The sequence below is a fragment of the Pleurodeles waltl genome, chromosome 7, assembly GCF_031143425.1.
Source record: "Pleurodeles waltl isolate 20211129_DDA chromosome 7, aPleWal1.hap1.20221129, whole genome shotgun sequence".
In the NCBI taxonomy this organism is placed as follows: domain Eukaryota; kingdom Metazoa; phylum Chordata; class Amphibia; order Caudata; family Salamandridae; genus Pleurodeles; species Pleurodeles waltl.
Genome location: NC_090446.1, coordinates 1,132,395,297 through 1,132,418,075, shown reverse-complemented (window position 1 = coordinate 1,132,418,075; position 22,779 = coordinate 1,132,395,297). Strand labels below are relative to the sequence as shown.

General features: G+C 43.3%; 1 protein-coding gene across 1 annotated transcript in view; it reads right to left on the bottom strand.

Annotated features, from left to right (window-relative positions):
* Nucleotides 1-7,813, bottom strand: part of LOC138246014 (unconventional myosin-XVB-like) — a 794,810-nt gene extending 786,997 nt beyond the window's left edge. Inside the window, exon 1 of the mRNA XM_069200161.1 lies at nt 7,694-7,813. The gene's annotated coding sequence lies outside the window, so the exon portion shown is untranslated. The remainder of the gene's footprint in view (nt 1-7,693) is intronic.
* Nucleotides 7,814-22,779: the final 14,966 nt, after the last annotated feature.

Sequence of the window (22,779 nt, the reverse complement as noted above, 5' to 3'; positions counted from 1 at the left end):
TTTGTGGATATTGATCGTCCATCTCTTTAAGAATGTGCCACCTGCAGTACTGTCCACCAGATGTCATCTGGTTTATGGTTTAGTTTGCAATAATGTTCCACCAGTAGTGCACCTCTAATTGCTCATTTGATTCTTGATCTATGTTGAAGGATTCTGGTTTTTACTGGCTGTGATGTTTGTCCAATATATACCAGCTCACACAGACACTTAATACAATAGATCACGTTCTTAGTGTTACAGTTAGAAAAACATGTTTGATGGTGCACCAATCCATTCAACCTTATTTCATTACTGTCACTAGTAAATTGACATGCTGTACAATTTTTACATTTGTAGTGTCCCTGTAAAGGAGGAAGTTGAATCATCATTCTTAAACCTTTCTTCTTTTCTACAGGGTAAGCTGCTTTTACCCAGTGTTCACGTAGATTCTGTGCTTTTTTTAAAGAAAACAAAGGTTTCTCGATACCTAGTCCGCTCAATATTCTCCAATTTCTTTCAATTATGGATCTAATTTTATTGGCTTTGGGACTATAGGTAATAACACAAGTCAAAAGGGTATCTTTTTTTTCTTTGTTTAGGAGTCAATATAGATTCTCTGGGGGTGAACCATGCTCTTTTGGATGCTGCTTTTACTCATTTTTTGGGGTATCCTCTATTAACCAATTTATTTATCAACTCGATCGCATTCTCATAATATTCATCTCTATTACTGCAGTTCCTTCTGATTCATAAAAATTGGCCACAGGGCAAATTTTCTTTCAATATTCTCAGATGACTGCTTAAAAAACCTAACAAAGTGTTACGATCGGCCGGTTTTTTATATAAACTCACTTCTAAATGGCCTTCTTTGGATAAAATCCATAAGTCTAGAAAGTTGATTTTCTTAGCATCTCAATTCATTGTGAACTTGAAATCTAATGTGGGCTGATTAAGCCATTTGTGAAAAGATAACTAAACTACTTTCTCTCCTTCCCAAATCATTAGTATGTCGTCTATATATCTGAACCATTTTATGATGTTCTTTCTGAAGGGATTTGAATCTTATTTTCAAAACAGTCCATTACTGGATTTGCTATCTCCGGTGCAAAGCTTCACCCCACAGCTGCTCCCTTTGTTTGTAAGTACAATGTCTCTTTATACCTAAAGAAATTCTTTTTTAAACAAAGAGTGGTTAAAGCCATTAGAAATTCAAGAGGAGTATTGATTGGAGGTAGTCTTGTTTCTAATACCTGTCTGATCACCTCAATGGCCTCGTCCTGGGGAATATTTGTGTAGAGAGCTTCAACATCGAAAGTCACCAAAAGTTGGTTATCTTAATTAAATGATAGATCTTCTATTTTCTTGATAATGTCCATTGAGACACGGACATATGCCTGGGTTTGAACTACAAAGGGTTTTAGAAAGGTGTCCACATATTGGGCCAAAGGCTCTAGAATGGAGCCACATGCTTAGACAATGGGTCTCCCTGGGGGATTCTCCAAATTTTTTTGAATTTTAGGTAGAATGTAAAAACAGGGTATTCTCCCTTCACTTTGATTAAGAAAATCAAATTCTTTCTTGGATATCCATTTATTGTCAAGGGCTTCCCTTGTGATGAACTAAATTCTATACTGCAAAACTCTAAAGAGATCTTTGATAGTTACATGGTAATGATCTGCATTGTTTAACTGTCTCATCACTTCCTGATCATGCTGTTCTTTATTCTAGATCACTATTCCCCCACCTTTATCAGCTGGCTTGATGATAATATCCTGATTATTAGCCAAACTATAAACCGCCTCCTTTTCTGCCTTTGTACAATTTTGTCTAAAGAAAACCTTTTTAGTGTTAAGGTTATCTATTTCTCTCAATACTACGTCTTCAAAGACTGTTATTTCCTTAGGCATGTCATTTTTTTGTGGACAGAAGGATGATTTTGGTCTCAGACCGCTAAAATTCTCTTCTATCTCTGTATGAGAGTCAGAGAAAAAAGCTTTTAATCTAAGTTTACATAGAAATCTTAGAACTTCTGTCTTACTCTCCACCGGATCCTGATTTCTAAGAGGTACAAAAGACAATCCCTTGCTCATTACTTGGATTTCCGAGGTAGTGGGGGGATATGTGGACAGATTGTATAAGGTCTTTATTGCTGTTTAACGCCTGTATGTCCTTCTCCGTGTGCGGAAGATCCCTTGTTCCGGATATGGACCACTCGGGGTCCCTCCTCCCCTTCCCCGGCGGCTGCCTCTGCCGAAAAAAGGTTGAGCCCTAGTGTATTGTAGATTGGAGAGGGACTGTCCTTGGTTTTCTTGCTCAGAATCTGAGGATGTATCTGAAAACGTATTGGAAATTCAAAGTACTTGGGTTATAACTTTTATAAAAATCTTCCTTCAAATATGGGTAAGTATTTGTAATAATATCTTGTCCTCCACCGTATCAAATGCGGCGCTCAGATCTAATAGAATGATTGCTGCATATCTGCATGAATCAGGAATTGACGGGTATCTTCTGTGACAGCCAAAAGGGCAGTTTCAGTACTGTGTAAGGGTCCAAAAGCCCTCTGGGTGTGATGCAGAAGATTATATTCCTTGAGGAAGCCTGTAACTTGTTTATTGACATGTTTTTCAATGATTTTGGATTCTATTGGAAGAAGGGTAATTGGTCTATAATTACTCAATAGAGTTAGCATAGGTTTCTTAAGTAGAGGTTTACTAAAAGCGTGTTTCCAACATTGTGGAAGCTGACCAGATGTAAGAGAGTTATTAAGAATCTTGGTTAGGACAGGCACTAGAACGTCCGAGCCTAAGGCTAGTATAGACGGTAGAGCAGGGTCAAGGGGAGAGCTTGATTTTATAGTACATAGATGGTTTGGCACTAGATCTTCCGTCAGAGGCTGAAAGACTGAAAAAGTGGCTTTCAGAGGATGGAAATAATCTTGGTGTACTAATTTGGCCTCTTGGGATAGGTTGTGAGAAAATGTTCTTTGAATATCAAGAATTTTCTCTTGAAAGAAGCCTGCTAGGTTGTTACTGTGCTCCATAGGGGCTTGAATTGAACTGCTGCGAGGGGTCTTGAGTCAGTTCTTTAAAAATAAAAAAGATATCTTTAGGGGAGTTGGAAGATTGTTCTATTCTAGAGGAACAGAATGTTCCCTGTGCAGCTTTAATATCTGCATGGTAGGATCTAATCACTCTTCTATATTCATGTTTGGAGACATCGTCGTAGGTTTTCCTCCATTTCCTTTCCAGCTGCTTACATTCTTTTTTTAACTGCTGCAGCTGGGGGGTGGGGGGGAACCAAGGATATTTCTTAGTACGGGCAAATATCATGGACAGCCTTAACCGGTAGTATGGTGTCAAGGGAATTAGATGTCCATTTGTTAAATATATCTGCTGGCCAGGGCTCATTGGTAGCAGAGGAGGGGCAGTAATGTTCTGGAGTGTCTGTCCAGTCTTTACCACTTAACCTGGACCAATTGCGCCGCATTGACTTGCTAGATAGTGAATGTGTAGGTGCAGAAATTGTGGGAAGCGTGAGCAAAATTAAAAAATTATCAGACCAGATCAAAGGAAGTGGGGCCAGGGCTGATCGATTTAGAAGGTTACTGAACACCAGATCAATAGTGTGGCCTTTAATGTGAGTAGGGCCATGAATCAACGGTACCAAGTCTAAGGCTGCTAAATCCATAAGCAGAGTTTTTGCCGAGTTATTGTGTTCATCGTCTACATGAATATTAAAGTCACCCAGAATGGTGAAATTAGAGTTCCTACAAGCAAAATCTGCTATCACTTCTGGTAAAGCCTGAAGGAACTTCCTATCAGGACCAGGGGGGCGATAAATCAATATTCCAGAGAAGGTAAAGGTAGCATTAATTGCTAAACAAAAAGACAAACTTTCACAGTCGGGAATAGCCAAAGTTTGGGTGAGGCAGTTGATAGAATTTTTAAGAATAATTGCAATTCCCCCTCCCTTGAAATGAGGTCTATCCAATTGATGGATTAATTAGTCCTGGGGCAGGGCCATGGCTATATCAGGGGAGGATTCGTCAGATGGCCAGGTTTCTGTTAAAAAGAGAGCCTCTAGGGCAAAGTCAGTTAGTAGTGAGTGAATATGGAGTTGATGAGCAGGTAAGGAGCGACAGTTGACTAAAAGAAGTTTGGTGACCTGTTCTAAGGTATTCCTTTGCTGAGGTAGAAAGTGGAGCTAGGGAGTCCAGTGGCACATATTACAGAGCTTAATGGGGATCTCAAAATTTAAAGAGTGCTTACAGGAATATAGAGTATGATTCTTAAAGGCTAATAGTTGATGGGCTGAGTAAATAAGCCTTTTTGGGGGCACCTGCATAGCATTCCTGGCCCCTGGTCTCAGCCGTGCGTGAACGGTGCAGACGGGCTTGCCTTAGGCGCGCCTTCGTCGCAATAGCGGCGTGCCCGCTGCGCGCCTCCGCTTCATGGAGCCCTTTATAATGGGCTGGATCTGCAGCAAGTTAAAGACTAGACCGCCTCCCAAGATGGCAGCGCTAGTCGGAACAAGGTGAGGAGTAAAAATGGCGGTCGTATTAAGTAAGGAAAGCCTGGAGGATGCTACTGAACAGGGGCATGAGTTCACTGAAATATTTAAAAGGCAAGTCAAAACAATTAAAACCAAGTTCTATTTTAAAAGTAAAGTAGCACTAAAAATTGTGCCGCACCAGTATAGTATATTCAGATACCTTCAGTAAATCAGTCTGCAATAAAGCAGCAATAATATAACACCCTCACACGCACAACACCTCATCACAAGGCACAGATGGGGATTGTGATGCTTGAATAAAGAGTACCATGGTCGCTGTAAGCAAAGAACATTTGATCACCCCCGACCAAAAGAAAAGAGTATGTTCTTTGGCACACTTACTCATAAATATAAAACACCACACAGACCTTCCTGATCAAACTCACTTTACTTTCACACTAACACAAACTGTTTAAAAACAGTACAAACACTGTACAAACTCTAATCTTCCACACAACCAAGCGGCAATAAAACATCAGACGACAGTTCTACTGATTGCCTTCCCAGATCTTCCCAGACAGAAAATATGCTGGGATGCCACCACAGAGGTGGCTGGCGTCATACAAATAAGAACAATAATAGTAACCACTGGCACACAGAAATAGAGTACTGCTGGCACTGCTTGGAGATAGCTCACCTGACACTGGCAGACAAGGAGGAATACATCCATAACACACAGGGGGAGAAATAATATCAACAGAAACAACATGCAAACCGACAGAGCAACCTTAGATCCAGACATCAGACCCACAGAAGAATTACCAACAATCAGACACAGAGTATTTTTTTATTTAAGTACATTCAGTCCAGAAAATTTGGACCATTTAGAATTAAAAAGAAAAAAAAATAACAGTCTTACATAGTTGTATAAAATCCATTGGGATCGCAATAACTCATCATAATTCGTAATAACAATAATTCAGCGTACTGAAAAAATCTGATAATCAACTAACATATAAAATATTTCAGTAAAATCCTTACAACTGAGGTTAAAATCTGGCTTAAAATACGACAATTAGCAAGTTTAGCATAAAAAACATCTCTATAAGCTTGTGCGATCTCAATTTGCTGGTACAAAGGGCCACGAATTCTTACTAAAATACAAAAAGGATGTTGCATATAAATTAACAGGTTCACAATAATAGCAAGGTGCGTGGCACGTTTAAAAAATAGGAGGAGGAACGAAGGAATGAGAATCTTATTGGAATCTCCCTCTATAAACAAAGGCACAGCCAGCTCTAGGGGCCCTTCACAGAAATGAGCCTGTGGCGGATACACCAAGCCTCCGATAAGAATTTGGTAACTGAGGAGGCTACCAGTGTGGACACAGACACAGAGTAGTAATTACTGACACAGAGACATTCCATTTTCATAGAGAGAGCAGAGGTTACTGACACCCCAAAAGACAACAAAAAGACAGGGAACAGACATTACTAGCACCAACATCCGTGAAAAGAACAGAAACCAAGCACGCATGACTGAAGCCTATAGAGACACCCCAGATTATTACATAGTGTTGGGGTTGCTTGCTGACATCAAGAAACAGAGCATGAATTGCTGACATGCATAGGAACCTCAAATAATGATCAGACTGGCATCCCTGTCCAGCCAGCAAACGGACGGAGAACAGAGGATGCTGAGAGTAACGACGTACACGCAGCTACAGAGGTGGGAATCCCGAAGACTACAGAAACTGACACCCAAAGAGACATCATGCGAAGTCACACAGAAGAGGCTGTCGACGCCAAGAGAGAGACAGACAGACACAGAGGAGGCATTCCTGGCTCTGTACGCACAGACTGCAAGCAAGGGTTACTGACAGAGAAAGTACAAACGGATCAGTGACACAAAAATATCATATGAACAGACAATGAGCAGAGATTGCAGACATCCATAGACAGCTCACAAACTGGCACCGACCGCGGATTACTGGAGACAAAAGGAGACCCGCATCCCCTACTCGCAAGATATAAAGAACAGGTTATTTTTAAACAAGTGTATTGTTTCTGTTACTAACATGAACACCATATGATAATTCGAGTATTTAACACACACCTACCAAGGGCGGCGCAATAACCGACTTTGTCCCCACTCCCATAGGTGAACATTCCCGCCAGCGATTTACACAACACAGTCTGCGGCTTCTCAAGATCACATTAATAAAAATGCGCCATTCCCAAACACTAAATTAAAAAAAAAAACTCATTGTACACATACACATCCCTGGGTTAATCGGATTTTTCAAACGTTTTGCGTCACATTCGGCTGGTATGCGGTGTTTCCTCTGCAACCACACACTGGTCCAGGACAGAGATGTCACGGCGCGCCTCCAAACCCAGGAGCAGGTTCTAACATTTCCATTCCAACTGGGTTGTTTTTTGACGTCAAATCAAGGCAGGATAGAAACATAGCGGCCACTCCAGCTCCTAGCTTCAGGGCACAGCAACAGTGCACGGTACAATGCGTCGACATGTCCACACTGCCCCACACACAAATCAGAGGTCATTCCCTATTGTTTCAGCAACTGTGGGGTTGTTTTAGCAAATCGCCTGTAGTGTTTTCCACTGCACCAGTCGGAAGCTCTATCGTGCCTCCGGACACACCAGAAAAGACAGAGAGCATGGGATATTACACTCAGGCAAAACACACAAACACTGCCAGGGAATCCTGCATCCCAGGGAAGACCAGCTGCGCCGGGTACAAACACCCTTACCTATCCACCGCCCTCACAGTCCCCACAAAGAGACACAGGACAGCCATCACTTGATATGACGAGATGCCTACAGGCACGCAGTAGGGACCACTAACAACCAAAGACGGCCCACAGCGCTGCCATAACTGGCCCTGAGAGGTGCACACAGTCCCGGCAGTTATTACTGAACCTAGTCCTTTCCCGTCTACAAGCCGAGGGAGACTTGAAATGTCTCACTTACACTCTGAGTAGTGGAGCCACGAGGGGGGTGGAAGGGGCAATTACAGATAGACCTTTACCTCCTCGGAGCCAGCAAGGCCGGGAAAGAGCCAGCGACAGCCCAACCACCTGACATGTAAACAGACTCCCCTGCAATCCCACCGGCATGTCAGAGGCAGGTGGCGGCATTCCGGTTCATAAACCACCCCACAGAAGAGGTATGGATTACACCCAAAGAGCCCCCCGACCTACCTGCGCAGTGCCGCCCTCGCCCTCTGTGCGGCTGTCCTGCCCGGCTGCTTCTGCTCGGGGTGGGCACGCCCTTCCTCCGGGCTGGGCTCCACCAGCCTGGAACGGCGGCCCTGGCAGCGGCTAAAGTCCAGGCGGGCAAGCTGGGCGAAGACGTCGCAATCATGCCAGGAGGACTGAACTTTGGAGCCAATAATGTCATCCACTAAACATCCAGAGAGCAAACAGGGCGGGGATGGGCTCGGCCGGGCAACACCTGCGTGTGTGTGTATACAGGAAATCCTCTATTTGTGTGCAGGAGCACTGAGATCTGTCATGTATGTTTCTGAGATTAAGGAAGCTTTTGACACGTTATCTGTATAGCGGAGCACCGATGACGGTCATGTATGTGCACAGTAGTACTAAAGGCATGTGTCAATCCATGCAGGTAGAGGCGCGCTGAGATTTGTCCCAATGGTCTGCAGAACTGAGACCCGTCGTGTGTTCAATGTACATAAACAATGGAGAGGTCTGTCGTGTAACTGAAGAGATGTCACCGAGGAGAACTATATGGTACAGTGTCAGGAGCTCTGAAGAGACCTATCATGCAAATGTGTTTATAGGATCACCCAGGAGATCTGTCATATGTATAGGAGCAGTGAGGAGATCCCTCCTGTATGTGCAGAGGAGCGACTATGGCATTTATCATGTGTTGGTATAGGAGCATTGAAGAGATCTGTCATTTGTGCGCGTAGGAGCACCAATATCATGCGTCATGTATGTAGGAAGAAGCTCTGAGAAAATCCGTCATGTCTAAAAGAGCACCGAAGGCACCTGTCATGTGTGTCAGACATAGGCGGGAAGTATTTAGAAGGGTGTAACAGCACCGAGGAGATGTATATCCATATGTCCTTCTTGAGCGCACACCTATCTGGGAAGCACCAGAGCACTGTCTTTTCTGATGGCCTTCTGGGAGCTGCTTTTGAAGCTAACATACCTAGAGGGGATTCCCAGTGTTCTACGTGGGCCAGGGTCTGCCAGGACTGGGTCCTGGAAAAAGCCCAAAAATGGATACTGAACCAAGGCCTTATGGGGATGTCAGTCATTCACCAGCTGAAGAAAAAAAACTTTACACTCCTGTATGTCACATGCTACTGCTGAAACGTAATGTCACCGAAAGTCCCTTTTGTGACAAAACAGCTGTGACAGGCGGCTACTGTTATCTACCATTGGTGTTACAGATCCTGAAACATTATTTCATTTTAACGAAATAATTAATGTATTGGCACTTTTAAGCTTATTTTGTCAAGGTTTTTAATGCTTTTTTGCCGTGGATAAAGGCGCTAAATAAACTATTATATAAAGTATCCTTCTGATTTTGATTATGCTTTGCCCTGTGAAATGCCAAATACCAAACTGCCACGTACTGTTATTTCGCATGTATTAATCAAACTGGCCATGCCTCGTGTAAAGGCGTCTGAAGCCACACCCGTTTTGAGGTCTGCCACCTTTTTGAAGAGGAGCAAAGAGATGAGAAGAGCGTTACGGCTATCCAGGTGTGAACAGACCCTGGCTTGCACCACTGTTCTGAAACTGGTTTTAAGACAAAAAACTCTCACTTTCTTCAGGAGGGATCGCTGGTACTATGCTGTGTCGGTTTTCCAGGTAAGGTGTTTTTTGAATGTGACATATGAATCAAATGTTTTATCCTACTGGATGGTAGGGGTGAAGGCATGAAGCCGGTGTAAGAAAACTGGGCTTGGATGTTGGTTGCTTGGAGCTATTGGCAAAAAAGAGGGATTCAGTTCCTTAGTGAAGAACTTTAGGTGGTACATTACATCCCAGTCTGAATTACGTATAGTGAGGTTTTGAGTCACAGGTTGTCAATGGTAGAGGAGATGTCGAGGTGGAGTTGACAACTGTGTACCCTTCGGTTGATGTTTTTGTCAGTGTGTATGGAGTGAGGAGGTTACATATGGAGGTTGAAGAGAATGGAGGAGGGGATGGAACTCAGGATTCTCTAAAGGTGATAGAGAGATTCTGGGATCTTGTAGTTCCTGTACAAGCTGAGGGCAACTAGCGATGTAGGAGGTGAACTAGTAAAGTACAATGTCAGAGAAACCCTGGCATGTTTTGAGGGTCTGGATCAATGCTAGGGGTCAACTGTCTTGAAGGCAGCAATAAGGTGTAGCAGGCTCATGAGGCAGAGGTTGTTACTGTTATTGGGAGGAGCAGTCTCTGTCCTGCTGCTCTTGCTACTATACTGCTGTAGCTGGGTAGGGACTGCTTTTTCAATTATTTTTCTAAGAAGGGCGGATAACTCATGGGGCAGAATTTGGGAAGAGCATGTGGGCCCAGAATCTCACGTGGAATGTCTTGAACTGTCTCAAGGATCTCTGGGAATGTTCCTTGGCTGAAGGATGCATTGTCAATGTTGACAGGCGTGAGGGAATCTCCTCAAAGACATTTCTCAATGGATGTAGGTACAATGTCATCTTAATAAGAGGTGACTGAGTAGGATCTGATTTTGTTAATTTTTTGTTGTTGAAGAAGTAAGTAAATGTGTTGCATTTGTCAACTGAAGGAGTGATGCAAGGGTCTTGATTGATGGAATGATTGACAGCTTTGACAAATGCTTGGCATTGGCCAACTTTGATTCAGCCCTACTGCCCTTTAAGGGGCACTGGCCTTATTGTAATCCTCCCAACATCCTTATAGACCCATCGGCCAATGCATCCTGTTACTGCCATATGTACACAATACTGCGTAAGTAAAAGGTGTGTGTTCCTAAAAATACCTCTGAGGTAGGAATCGGGTAGGGACAGTTGTGAAGGGATATGGCAGGAAATGGAATGGTGTAATTACATTGCCAGGAAGAGGGGATCAAAGGTTGTACATTCCAATTGTGCACCACCCCTGTTGTAATCATGGCCATGCAGCGTAGTTTATTGCCAGAGGCAGCGGAGGTCATAGTTTGCTTGGGAAAGAGATGCGTGGTGTGAAGAACTAGGGATGGAGAGGGTGCAGTAATTCAGGCTTGCTGATCCGCCAATCACCAGGATTCTGTAAGCTGAAAATGTCAAGAAGCACATACATAAAACGACTCGCATCATGCACTGCTTCGAAAAACCTGCTTCTTGCAGTGAGCTAAGACTCTGGCATCTGGAGAAAATACCCCATGATGAAAGAAACATGACAATGAAGGGGGTGGGAAGAGAGCATGCAAAATCGAAAGAAATTATGGGCAAACCCCCAAATGAATTGGCTTTAAAGGAGAAATACATCAATATACCAGCGAGAGACACTACCCTCGCCTGGAGATTCTGGAGTTAGGTGACAGCATAGGGGACAACAGATGAGGGTGATGGGGAACATACTCACACTGTCTGGAGTATTTCCTCTCACAGAGGAACTTGCACAATATCCATGGCAAAGGAAAACAGATTATAATGAATGGGAGGGAATGACAGGGAGTCATTCTCGCTGGGTAGAGTAGTTGAGTGGGAATGTGATGTAAGGATTAAGGGGGGTATCAGTAAACAACCTGTGGACAATACGTCTTCTAAAAAAAATAGAAAGCTTCTTATTAAGAAGTGGGGCAGAAAAAAATCATTTTACCAGTAACAGCAGTTATTTAGCGTGAGTGTCTGTCATAGATTAACAATCTTGAGTCAGTCCTTGTCATTAAGCTGGGAGTCCCGTGGTAACGTATACATTACTAGAAGCAGACAGAAAAACATTTAGTTTAATATCCTATTCACCTCATTAGAAAAGAACCAACGTCCAACCTATGATGTAAAGGTCCACTGAAGTCCTCTCCCTCAGAGGCTACTATACTTCAGATTTTTTATAACACAAGTGTGAAAGGAGATAATGTGTGAAGGTAATGACAGGGAAGAAGGGAGGATCACATAGATATCTATAAAAAAATATATCAATGCTGGAGACGTGCTGTTACAGGTAAGTAAAGGTTTTCTTCTCAACCACTGCATCTTCCAAAGATTCACACATTTGAATCAGAATAGTTAACAGCATGAAGCACATAACATGTCATATCATAATCAAATGTTGTACAACAGTGCCTGCCTGATGAAATAAGAAGAGGCTTACATGAGCAACACAGATTTTGAAGGACTGTCTGTCCAACTGCTGAATCTGTAGATGCCTCTCTATTTAGGCAGTAGTGCTTCACAAATATACTTAGGCTCTTTCATCTTTCCACGCTGCAGATGTCGCGATCCCTGCAAACACGGAACCTGTTACTGAAACACTGTTTGTGTAATGAGCCGACACAGATGTTTTCAGCTGATGGCCAGCTTTGAATTAACAGGTCATGAAAAAGGTTATCCATCTAGTTATCCCTGTCGAATATAGGACACCCTTTTTCGGTGGGCTGAAGGTCAAAAACATTTTCTTTACCAGAAAATATTATGCTCTCTATGATGGCCCATTTCATTACGTCTCTGTTACATTTGCTGACTGGGCATCCTCAGTTGACTTCCAAAACATGCCAGTTGTGTGCTTAGCCATTAACAGGGCTAGAACTGTTAAATTAGTCTGTACTTCTCCAGCTTTTGAGCCGGGGAAGACGCTCAACTAACAGCATTCAGGATGGAACAGGTTAGCTCGGCCGGAGATACAGCTCAGCCAGTAAGTAATTTGGGGTCCACGCTCCATCCTGGTGGTGCCCAAGTTGAACAGAAGCTGTGCTGATCCCGACATTTGGAATCCTGAGAGGAAGTAGTGTGTAAAAAATACACTATGGAAATTACGTGTGCTATGAAAGTTGTCCACTATCTAGTTATAAGCGAACTAAATAGGGTATGCAAGGTATGTGCTTGCATAAAAAACACTTATGACTCACTGTCATAGAAAAAAGTGGGACACATCCAGTTCAGAATTGTTACAAGATCTTTCTGCTTCAAAACAAGTCTCGAAATACAAAATTACATGATCACTGTAGGCACAAGCAAAACAGGAAATCATTTGAACTACGTGTAGACCAATAATTAGGATGTAAGCAATATATTGCTTGGGCACCTAGTAAGAAGGATGTTTGGTAGGTTTTCATTCTTTGTCCAAGGGGTAGATCCTACTGTGAGTTTCAGACACAGTGGGTTGTGCTGTTCTAAACTTATCAGTGGGCTTTTATTGCTAAAATGTGCTTGTAGGAAAGCACCATTTTTGACATGGTTAGCCCCCACTTTTTGCAACACAAAAGGATGATGGGCGGAGTGCTGAAGCTTTTCAAACATTCAGCCCCAGTCACAGATCTGGATTTAATCCATCAATTATTTTGCTCACCATGCCACCAGTTTGGACCCAGTCACATGCAAATCTGTCTTGACCCTGTTCCCCATGGGAACAGTCCAGCCCAAACTGCCAGGCCAGGTCCTCCCTGGACTGGAAACAAGCATCCTGGGATCAGTTTCAGGGTATCACCCTTCATTAGCCAGGCTAGCTTTAACCCAGTGGCACAGTGAGCACGGGACCCACATCTGGGAATACCCTTCCAACTTAGGGCAACTTTAGCAACACAAAAGGATGATGGACAGTGTGCTGAAACGTTTCAAATACTCACTCCCAGTCACAGATCTGGGTTTAATCCATTGTTCTTTTGCTCACCATGACACCCAAGTTTGGACCCAGCCATGTGCAAATCACTCTTGAGCCTGTTCCCCATGTTGCTAAAGTAGCCCCCACTTTCTGCCTGGTTTTTGATGTGCCCTTGACTGATAGTGCACTGGGTCCCTGCTAACCAGGTCCCCAAAACTGCACAGTTGTTTTGCACAATTGGCAAACTCTTTAGTTACCACTGTAAGTCCCTAGTAAATTGCACCCTTGGTACGTAGGGCCTAGGGTACTAAGGAGGGTCTCTGAGGGCTGCAGCACCAGTTGTGCCACCCCCAGATTCTCCTCACCAAACTCACACCAGTGCTGCCATTTCCAGCTGTGTGTTTTGGTGCAGGCTAAATTGAAAACACAACCTGTAACACACCCCTGTGTGCCAGGTCCCCTATTACTGAATTTACCAGGTGTAAGTCACCCCTACGGCAGGGTGCATCCAGGCACAAGTGAGGGCATACATGCATGAGCAGATATGCCCCTGCTATGTCTCTGTTGATTTCTGAGACATAGTAAGTGCACAGAGAAGCTATTTGAAATGCATGTGCTGGACACTGGTCATTACGAGTTCCCCAGCTACATGATGGCTTCTTTGAATCTTGGGATTTGTGGTATTAAACATCTCAGAATAATAAACCCTGTATGACCCCAGTGATGGATTTAATAATAAATGCAAGCAGAGGGCACCTATAAGGTGCCCTCTGAAAAATACCAGCGTGTTGACTGACTGGTCCTGACCAGTTCAGCCACCACATATGCGTTTCTGGGCCCCCAAGGTGATAGCCAGCACTCTTGAGGGCCTGAGAATAAGGCCTGCTCTGGGCAGAGGTGTGACCTTCTCTCTCAGGCAGGATGGACATTTGAAGGCAGAGAGCTTCAAAGGCCTTGATTCCTTTGTATTGCAACCCAGGTCTCTCCAGATGGCGGAGGTGACTAACCCCCCTGTCCTGGCTCCACTTTTGGTGGCAGTACAGGCGAGAAAATGTCAGTTCCACCCCCAAGGTAGATGAGCTGAAATGGGCACTACTTTTTAAATTCCTTCATCTTGTGTGGCAGGAATTAGGGCACCAGGGTTAGGGTTATGGCAACTTCCCAGCGGAAGTGGTCATAAGAAGGGTGTAGCTCTCCTAAAGGTGGTCAGCCCATCGGCTACCCACTGCCACTCCCTGTAGCTCTACCTAAGTTGAGTACTTAGGTGGCACCCCTGATCCCTAGAATGCAGATTTTGACCACCTAAGAAGACCTGGACAAAGAAGAGTTGCACCCACAGACGAGGACAAGAAGCAGGAGCTGTCCAGGACCAGTCCCTCTGGCCTGCCTGCTGACCTCAAAGGATCCTGCAAAAAAAGCCAACTCGTCCATCCTTCAATAAAGACTCAAGTCTCCCGTGGGCAGTGAACTTGCCCTGCAAGAAGAAAACTCCAAAGAAAAGACTCTCCAGCTGCTGGACCCCAGAAACCCGACACCGACCCAACATCCACGATCCGAGGTGAAGCCAACCAACGGTGCCACGCAGGTCCTACGCTGCCCAGAGACTGAGCCCAGTGTGGTCTCACCCATCTTGGACTCTCCCAAGATGCCTGCAGCCTCTGCACGCAGGCTCCCTCTCCCACAGGTTTGTGCAGAGAGAAAATACGACAGCTACAGAAACCACTTCACCTGTTACGCCTGATGAGGTGGGTCACCAGTGCCAACAACGTCCCTGGGCTCCTAAGAGCTCGAGTCCTGCAGGACGCCTGCAGCCTCAACACACAAGATCCTCTGACCACGAGTGCTCCCGGAAATGAAGACCCAATATCTAAAGGCACACTTGCATCCATCGCCCCTGGGCATAGGAGTACAGGACCAAAGGAGAACCTACATCCTGAGCACCCCAAGTCTACTACCTACCTGTTTGTTGTCCCCGACTGGCTTCCCAGCCAGAGCCTGCACCCTGTTTGTCATGGGGTCAAACTTCCACAGGAAACCATTGGGCACCCAGCGCGTTACTGCACCTCTGCACCCAGCCGCCTCAGTGCCAGCCGGTGTGACCTGTTGGTGTGGTTCTGCTCAGTGCCTAGTATTCACCTTAACTCCCTGAGATTGGCTTCCTAAGTCGTTGTTAACCCTGTGTTTCCTGAACATTATTTTTTTCTCCATAGGATAACATTGAGAGAACTCTGAAAATAGTGCAGTTTTTTTTTTTTTTATAACTGCAAAGTATTTATGCTTAAAAGTTCTTGGGTTTGAAACATATAGAAAAATAATTTTTATTTTTCTAAATTAGTCTCAGATTTATTCTTTGAGTGTGTGTCTCATTTATTGCCTCTGTGAGTACAACAAATGCTTAGCACTACCCTCTTATAAGCCTAACTGCTTTCCCATATTACCACAAAATAGAGCATTAGTCCTATCTACTTTTGCCTGTGCAATACCAATTGGGGATACACTGGACTCTCTGCACAGTGTATTTCATTTTAGTGCACCATATAGAGAACCAGCTTTCTACAGTGCCAGTTGGCACACAGGAGGATTTGTCCTTCAAAATGTTTTACCTAGCAATATCGTTAGCCAATAGTTAGCCTTTCTGCTTACTAACCTTATGCCTAAGGCGAGGTGGCAGAGATCACCTGAAGGTGTCCCAGTTTGAAGTGGGTTGTATGCAACATCATACCAGACCCTTTCGGTATCAGAGCTCTTTTGATTCAACATTACTGATGAGTCCTTGAGGACTGTTCTTATTAATAGCAGCGTATACCCTGATGAAGTCATTGGTTATTTCCATGTGATGAAACACATGTTGGTGGCTAGAACTTTATCTGAGAAAGAGAGAAAATTGCCAATAAAGAAGAATCTTTATACCATATGCTAAAGACTCTCTGGTGATCTCTCAAGGCATGCTTGTAACTGATCAACAGGGGTGTGAGGGAGATTAAATCATAGTTTGGGCTACTTTGCAAACCAGAAGTTAGTAGCAAAAGATAGGATGAGAGTAGTTAAGAATGTACAATTAAATCCTGATAAAACCTGCAAAATATCCTTGAGTGGAAGGTACAGGGACCTGGTTGTGGTGATGAGAAAACAGATAATGATGCACATGGCTCTCCTGGAATGGCCTGCAGTGGAAGCTTTGCACAACCACAAGTGATGAGAGATCAGATACAGGGAAAGGGTAGATACTGTCTTTGCCTGCAGTGGAATCCTTACCTGCAGGTATCGTCGACACACCAAGGGTAAACGGGATATCAAAAGAACAGCCCCAAAGTTCACCAGAGTCTTCTTCAATCTTCTGTAGCGCCTCCTGAATACAAAGAAAAAGTTATTATTGTCCCATACAAAAACACCGGAGGATTAGGAAATTGTAGCAGCTTAGTATAACTGTAATCCTTTACAAATGCCAAAGGTCTACCGACCTATAAAAGATTGGGAGAGGTTTTGTAACAGGGGTGGGGCTTTTGAAGCAAATGTGAAGGTGGCGCAGGGTCGCCCATATAGAAGGATCTCCGAATATAAGTTTGACTTTTCCTGGAATGTTTGAAGAACCTTCTTCATGAGAAATACCAGATTTTCTTATGAAGCCATCTGCCTTTGACAATGGATACTCCTCTGTTATTGATCTTTTATGAAGGGGAATATGGGCTAAAATTGCATGCCTGCCCTATTTTACAGTCTGATTCTACAAGCAGCAAGGAAGCCATCTACTCATCTTCCAAAGTCTTTTAATGTACAATCAGAGATTTAAAGTATAGCACACTTCTCTACACAAGCAATTGCCTTTATCTGGAGTCAACGGGTTTCACAGCCGACATTAGTTGAGCACCTCTGCATGACAGAAGCAATTTCTGTTTTATTCTGTAAACTTCTTGATCCACATGTCCCATAACTTCCTTAGTCCCTGTCCTCCAGCACCGAGACCCTTTGTCAAAATGTGAGATATAACCCAACCGAATGCCTCATTAATTTAAACAAATATCAAAATGACATGGTTTATGTTCTTGAGAGTACATTTAATGACTATGCCAATAACACTCTCCAGTCTCCCAATACCCTCCCAGCATTTTTAATCTCACTGGCAACCCAGACCCCAGCCAAAGTGTTCATAATCCATCTGTACCCTCAAGACTTAGATATGCATCAAGTCTGCAAGTGAAGAAATGCACACCAGAGTTCCTAAAATTGATCTTTGTTGCCTTCACAACGTATTTTAAATCAGTATACCACCTCGACTGCATAGGTTCATTCCAATGTTACATTCAGGGCTGGCCCACACAATCATTGCTATCCTCTTACGAATCATTACCTGTCCAGTTTCACACACTGTTCCTCACTTATCAACACCAGCAGGTCGTGCTTAGCAGGCTCCTCACTGACCCCTTTTCTCTCATACACAACATCCCATTCAAAATATCCACAAAAGCTGATTCCCTATACTTTGGCTGGCCACCCCATCTTCTGCTCAATTTCACTCTTCAAATCATGAAGCCCCTCTTTGCACCCTATAGACTCCTGATCCCCTCTCCTAAATCTAAACCCCTTTCTCCTCTCAGGCACCTTCTAACAGTGCTATGACGTGTCCATCTAGTGTCCAACATCTCAACACACGTTATTTTCTAGACAATCCCTTAAGTACCCATGCCCAACATTTCAACAAATACCTGTTCTTTAAGCTACTTAATCAAATGGTTTCACTAGCTCCAATCCACTGAGATGGGATTAGATGTGTAAAATATTTCACCACAATGATCTCTCTCCCATTCTCATCCTCCTCGACCTCTCAGCCTAAATTACCACCCAGCCATTGCAGTATCCCTTGTCTCCTTAGGCATCACAGGCAGAGCACTGGAGTGATTCTCCAGCTGCTCATTCTTTGTGGTCTGGTGATCCTTACACTACTTGCTCACTCATGCCAGTTATCGACTCAAAGGCTTAGTTCTTGCCCCTCTTCTATTATCCATCCACACTATCTTCTTCAGCAACAAAATCTCCTACGTTAGCTTTCTATATCAACGCTACATTGATGTCACCCAGGTCTTCATCTCCTTCTCTTTTATGTCCCACCTTAAAACAAAAATTGCACCTGGCACAGGAGTGTCATCTCGTTCATAATGCTCAACTCCTTGAAAGCAAAGATAATTTACTTTACTGCCACCACACTAGCACCACTTAATGCTACTACTGCCTTCGCTCCTTCGCGTCGGAAGCAACCTTAGCATGCAATTCAACTCTAGCATGCAACTAGGCCCTTTTTTCACTGTTTAAAACTGCCAGGTTCCAGCTCTTAAACACTAGAACAATCCACCACATCTCTCCTTCCAGACGACCCAGTTAGTTTTACTGGTTGTGATAAGGCTGGCTCACTAAAACAGGCTGCAAGTGGAAATTCCGAAAGTACTTTTCCTTTACACAAATCAGTTTCAACATTCATTCATTTCCTTATGTAACACCACCAACACTGAGCAGGATGGCTGTAGGTGCATCATAATGCAAGCTTATTGACACACCTACTGTTCAAAGCAATACATCTCCTTTCTCCTTCCCTCAGCTGTTCACAAGCCACACCCAGGCATTGCCTCTACACTTGATCAACCAAAACCTTCTGGCAGTACTTAAACCTCCCCGAGCCACCTTCTCCCATGTGGAGTTCAAGCACATCCACAAAAACACATCCTAAGTGTTAAAATCCCTTCAAGTTAATAATCCTCACAACTCTTGGCAAAGGCAAATAACGACTGTGCTATGAATACTTTGCAATATTCTCTGAGTGTGCAGTATTGCTTTTGTCTATGTTTCATTACTCATCACCAGGAATCATCATTTTATCAATATGTAGACACCTCCCTGAAAATGTTGGTATGTTTAGTGCTTCAGCTTACTAACATAATCAATAATTTAACAAATTGATTTAAAAAGCGAGTAATCTCTAAAGTTTTCTCTTCAAACACTGTCAATCACTCTCTGTGTACAGTCTTTAAGCTTGCTTACGCCCATAAATGCTACTAAGCACACCCATCAGGTTCTATGGCTACTGAGTTATCCATTAAGACTGTCTGGAATTATAAATAAATCCCCCCTGCACCACGAGGCTTGTGAAATCAAAACTTTTTAAGTTAACATTATTACAGTTGTCCTACAGCTCAGCTTGAAACCCCTAAACATTCGTTTTGGGCCTATCCTATTAGCATCCTGTTAGCTGGCACCAAAGAAAAACTCCTCACTCTGAGCAACGGAGTCCAGTAAGCGCTTGCCTCCCACCTTGCTTGGTAGCCTCGGATATGAGCCTGGATGACTGTGATCTTCTTGCGGAAGGCCTGGAAGTTCTTGCGGTTTATGAACGCTCTCAGGTTTTTCTGTATGGTGAGGATGGCCCAGCTCTGTGTTTGATTCCATCGTCTCTCCAGCATCTGATGTGCCTTCTCCCTCATGAAGACCTGGGATAGGACACAGTAACAAGAGAACCTAGGACCAATGTATCAGGGACCTCAACACTAGACACTTTTTTTTCCTAATGAAAATCTAGGATAAGGCAGAGCAATGACACGACCACTAATCAATATATCAATAATACCATCCTTTTAAAGATATGGGGCAGTACATAATAATCATGGAACTATAGACTATTCTATCAGCAACTGCAACACAGGAGACATTTTCCTCATGAAGATCTGCGAGTTGACAGAGAAGAGATGGTACTTCCTACCAATTTCTAGAGAAATGCCCAATCTTGAATCCTGAAATGAAACCGAGTAATGGTACCACCTTTGAGCAATGTTTCAGAAACCCCAACGCCACCGCCATCACAATCCTGAAGACGTGGTATGGGGCAGACCAACAAAAAAGTCCCCTGTCCCTGCCAGATGCCACAGTTCACCGCTGTCAGTAGGTCCAGATATTATGTAAGGTGGACTGGGAAATAAAAGACTTTCAGATGTACAAAAATGCTTATTTCTGACAAGATGTGAAGAGTTATCTATAGTATGCATAAGAATAAATAGGTAACTGTCAGAAAGAGTGGCTGTGTCGAATGCATTCCAGATTCCAGACATTTATGCTTTTTAAAGCAGCAGGAAAAAAAGCTTCTCCTGAGAGGTTATTAGAGAACATATTGTTTATTCTGGCTGCAGAACGGCAAGAGATTACCCTTGATGTTCATCTTAACTCACAAAACTCCTTACTTAAAGGAGCTCTGTCAAACCTTGCTTCCATTAAGACTGAAAGAGATGTCATCTAGGGTTCCCCTTTTTAAATGTGACTTAAATCCGAATACTTTAAACTAAACCCAGAAACCAATGAGAGGGCTCGGGCCAGTCCTTGTGGATATGCAGGGTTTAAGAAAGGATGAGCTAACCACCAACCGGAGACTCCCTGGGCATTGGTTGGAACTCTTTCAATTGCAGTAACCTCTCAAACTTCTGAAGATGAGATCACTAACAGTTACACAAATGTGAAAAAAACATAAACTGCACATGACAGGGTGCATTTTTGATTTTTAATCTGCTTTTTCTTCTTGACAAAAATGTTTGCAATGCAAGAGATTCACTCTCACGCTCTTCATGTGATTTTGGGAGTGAGATTTCTTTTTTGTGGATTTTATTACAAAATGTCTAGGACAGGTGAATACTTTGCAGCTCGCTCCTCCATAGTGTCGACAATGGATTTAGTTTAACTTTGACCAGGTAATACCATGTAAGAGAAGCTGAAGCTTTCTGATATCTGATGCCTGATCCAGGCACCCATACCATCCAGGGGCCTGTGCGAATAATGGGAAGTCTGCTCGTGGAACTGTGCTAGTTTCGCAAGGTTACATGAATACTTTTCCGCGCCCCTCAGAATATTATACCTGCATACTTATCCGTTATTCAAACTTTCAATAGAGGTTCACCGACATTAAAATGCTATTCTACCTAAACGTATTTATAGAAATGTGTTGAGCTGATCGAATATTTTACAGAGGTGTGGCAGATTTGTCTTTTTGACTAAAAATGTATGTAAATGCTTACTGGACTCCCATTGGAGGAATATTAATCTACAGAGTAGTTCAATGAGACTCCCCCTAAATGCCCACTGTCCAATCCCTGCAGTAGAGAGAACTGCATTAGGTAAATGCATACAATTTAAAAACGGAAAGCAGTAGGAGAAAACGAGTTAAAACACGAAGATATGTTATCAGTTACGCAACCACAATCCAGTGTGACAAGGTGGAAAAAGTACTCATGTGGCTATCCTGTGAAGAGTATTACACGAGTCCCATTTTTTTCTGTATGACACACATATAGTTATTTTTTTATTTATTTGGATTACAGAAAAAAGAACGAGATTTTCCAATAAGAGCTTCAGTACCAGCCTTGTTTTAGCAAATTATTATATTTTCTTGCAGTAAAAATGTATCTGCTTCTTCAGAATAATAATTCGATTGTTGTAGACTTTAACCTACTGGATAAAACCACCTTTACACCTTTCTGTAAAATCAAAGGCTGTGGGGGAGGAGCCCGATAGGTTCCAGGACGAAGGCAATTATTCGAGCGACATCGTAGCTCTATTCTCGGGGCTGGTTGGCGCCATCAGAAGGAGGCAGAAGAGAGGCATAGGGGCGCAGAGCTCATAGCTATCTTCATAGGGATCCACACTGTTACTGTGATGTCACTGTGACCTTGTGTTAATCAGGGCTGTTGGGCCACAGAGGGACAAAAGATAACAGCACCAAAGAGCTGTGGATGGGATTGTCTGTGCCACTACTACTTACAATGAGTGTGTGAAAGAGTGTCTACAAAGCTATGCCTGAGTCCCCCATCCCCCGGAAGTACTGAATTTAGGGGAGTGCTCTTGGGGACGTAAGTGATGTGGCACCAGGCTGTGGTGATAGAAGCTACCTATATTGGATTGGCAAGGAGGATCAGATGAGTAAATTCTCCCCCTACTGTTTGACAAGCGGACAGACCCCAAAAATGGGACAGTGACAGTTCCTTTTTCACAAAAAGACAACAGACAATAAAGGGCCCAAAACAAGAAATATATTTTTATAGAATTGCCCCATTCATCGGATGGCCTACAAGGGGAAAGCAGCAACCTTCGAGAAATCCAGGGAGCTTTTCTGATACAAGAATACTCCTTCATAATGAATTTATTTGAAGCGTTACATGCCATGACCAGCAGCATTGACAAGAGAACCCCCTATTGGACACAGTTATGGAAGACATTATAAGTCATGGCTCAGTCACTCAAAGGGACGTTGGAACCCTAGAACAGTGCAAGTACATACAGGAGCAAGAGACAGAACATCTTAGAGGCAGCCAAAAGATGCTGTAAATTTGAAGGCAATGCCTTTGGAAATCCAGAACCAAATGTGGGGTTACTGAAAAGCAAGGTTAAGTGCAATAAACTTTGTATTTTGGGTTCATGAAACCAGGTGAGATAATTGATTTCAAAACAGGCCGAAAACATTCCTAACAAAGGTTCTTCTAGACAATGATTCAACAAGACAAAACTCTCTTGTGTGCCTAGAAGGTGAT